Source organism: Oxyura jamaicensis, chromosome 7 (genome assembly GCF_011077185.1).
Source record: "Oxyura jamaicensis isolate SHBP4307 breed ruddy duck chromosome 7, BPBGC_Ojam_1.0, whole genome shotgun sequence".
Classification (NCBI taxonomy): Eukaryota; Metazoa; Chordata; class Aves; order Anseriformes; family Anatidae; genus Oxyura; species Oxyura jamaicensis.
The window spans coordinates 11324869-11328132 of NC_048899.1; positions in this window are offsets into that span (position 1 = coordinate 11324869).

The window sequence follows — 3264 nt, forward strand, 5'->3', positions numbered from 1 at the left end:
TTTTTTTTTTTTTTTTTTTTTTTTTTTTTTTTTTTTTTTTAGAAGTTCATTGTTAACAGTTTCCTAGAAATAGCCTTTCCGTCTGTGATAAAATGGTAAAATGGCATTGTGCAAACTAAAATCCTTGGATCCTTTGACGCCAAAGGTAGCCCCTTTTAGCCGGACCCAGAGCCCGGAGGAAAATGCCCCCTGGTCTCTCGGTGGCGATACCTATTTCGGAGGGAAAGATGGGAAAGATTTAGCAAAGTTTTCTTGTTTGTTTTTTGCTGGCATTAGAGTGCTTCTTGTGAGAGCCCACACCAGTCCCAAAGCCTTGAGGCTTCTGCGGGATGCTTTAGCCCCTCGCAATTACAGTGAGGCCGATCTCAGAGAATGTAAACGAGTGATTGGAGCCAGGATGTGTTGTTAATGGAAAAAACACACACAAAAACAACAACCAAAAAAAAACAAAAACAAAAAAAAACCAACACACACAACATCTTGAATATGGGAATGCCGCTTTGTTCTTTTTTTGTTGTTGTTCTTTTTTTTTTTTTTTTTTCAATCATCGTGTTGGTGTGATGATTCCGTGACAATATATAATCTTTTGTATTTCTTCCCCCCCCCCATTTCTCTGTTTTATTCCTTTAAAAAGAAAAGGCTGGGGGCTATTTCCAAATGTCTTTGAGCTTGTCCTTTTAGGAGATCGAATAGGGCGTTTGCTTATTTTCTGACCGAATTTCGAATTCGGCAGGAATCTGCCGGAAGATAAACGTGTAGTTCAGATGCCGGAGCTGAGGGCAGAACCGCCGAGCAGCCTCCCTGCTAAAATCTTATAACTCGGGGCTGTGCTTCTGTGTGCACGGAAATATGGAAATACAGCAGCGGAAGGGCTGAGGCTGGGGGCGAAGCTGGGAGTACAAACAGTGCTACCGTGTGCTCCCCACAGCAGAACTAACACCTCTGAAGAAATGGGCAGCGAGGTATCTTGTTTATTTTATAAGCTTTTCTATTTAGGAAAAGGGATAATGTCATCAGTATGTTCCTCTGCCCCCCCACCCCCCCCAACCCCCGGTCGAAAAAATCCAGGGAATCTGAGCCCTCAGCCGAGACGTCGACTCTTTCTATGAAAATATGGCACATAGAAATCTGGGCAACGTGACAGTTGCTTTATTAAAAGAAGAAAGGTCACAATATTGTAGCCAATTTTTTTTTTCCTTTAAATAAAAGCTATTCTTCAATCTCCCTGCAATATAACAGCGTGGTATAAAATATACAGTCCGTGCGTTTAAAGGCACCCTAAATAAAATGCTGAAATCGAGTAAATGAAAGCAATTTTACTAAAAGCTTCCCGGGTTCCAGCCTATTTTTAAAATAAGATATTTCTCGCAATACCTTTTTTACTGAAGGCATCTGCAAAATATCTAGCCCCTTGCGTACCTCTCTCCCATCCCCCTCCTATAATGAGACACAAACACAGCAAATTGCAAGTATGAGGATCGTCAGCACTGTCGAGAAAAAAAAATAAAAACAATCATATCACGAGTAATAAGGGTTAGGGAGATGAGGCAGTGAAAATTAAACTCCACGGGCACGTCTGGTAACCTAAAGTTTTTAGCCCTGACATTTGCTAGAGGAGAAAACTGTAATGTCCACCTATGCTTTATTACAAACAGTAATTTACATCTGCATGGACCCATTGGTTGTTTTTTTTTTTTTTTTTTTTTTTTCTTCCCTCATTCGGAAAAATATGGGGCTCTGAGAGCAAAACCTTTATATTAATGTAGACTGTATATCTCATTTATTGCACAATATTGATTTATTTATTAATGTTAATTACTTGATTCCATTTTAATATGATTTAAAACAAGAGTGACATTAAATGCCCAGAGCCTAAGTCTCCAGTTCCCCAGTGACTCTTGCATGTTTATTCAACTTCTATTTACATCAAACTTAAACTTTCCTACTGTTCATTTTCAATAAAAAATTGCTGCCAGTTTTTCAAAAAATAAAAAACCCTCATGATTTACCGTGAGCAAGGGGTCTTACGGAGCTGTTTACCAGTCCTGAATACGATATTTAACTCATTATCCTCACAGCCATCCTCGGAGTTTCCGTGTAGTGACATGCAAGAAATTCATATTTGTAATTAAAAAAAAAAAATCAAAGAGACCTCATGTCTGACCAGAAGCCAAGGAGCGAGCTCCTTTAGCACAGGCGAGGCTGGCGTGGCAAGCAGTTAAGCGTTGGGTTATTGTTTTAACTTTACTGTTGGGCAAAATCCACTGCAAACCTCTGGGCTAATACTTCAGTTGGGATATTTCTGGGACCTTCTTTTCTTAAAGTGTAAATAAAGGTTATGAAAGACCCATTTGATGGGCATAAAATTCCTGATTAGATTTAACAGTCGAGTCTTAAACTGCGTCAAGGAAAATAGTATTTTGTTTCTTTAAACTCTGTGGGTTGTCTGGGCTGTTGTTTAAAAAGAGGAAATTGCTAGAAAGCAAGGGGGGGAATGCAGTGCTCAGAGGGAGCGTCGTGGGCTCCTCTGCAGCTTCTTTCCCAGCTCAGGCAAATCTTAGCAATGGCTCTGATCATGATCTTAAATGTCGAGATTTTGGAAATGCCCCTTTCCCTGCTGAACCCTCGGTGCCGGTGGAGCGTGCCCGGAGAGGGCAGGGGGCTGCGCCAGGCGCAGTGGATGCTGCAAAAAATCTGGAAAGCAGCGAATATTATGGAGGTAATATTTAAACTCTCCGGCAACACAGAAGCTGGAGACTGGAGCTATAAAAGACACTGGCTCTTAACCTGACAATGATGTTGTATTTGAACAGCTGCGATAAGGTTTTAAAAGGTCTGTCTCATTGCCACAGCGAAATTTTAAATAGGGTTATTGTTTCCAGCAATGTAAAGTGTACGGTAAAGTGCTAAACAGTCAAATGCCAGGAAACAGGAGAAAATTCAAACCCACGTTGCTGGAAAAGACATGTTTTGAGCTGTGCGAAAGACGCATTTAAAATGTTAAAAATCCTTTCACGTGCTGCCTGCTCCTTGGGATCTGAAAGGGTGTTTTGATGTTAGAAAGGCCCAAAATAAACAGCCAGATGCATCCGAAACAAAAATTATCAACAAGTTCACTTTGTGTGGATAAGAGTCCTTGACAGCATTAGTCCCAGATAAGAAATACTCCAGATTGAGAACAGTTGAGAGCCAGCCAGCCAGACAGACAGACAGAAGCAAAGAAAGAAAGAAAGAAAGAAAGAAAGAAAGAAAGAAAGAAAGAAA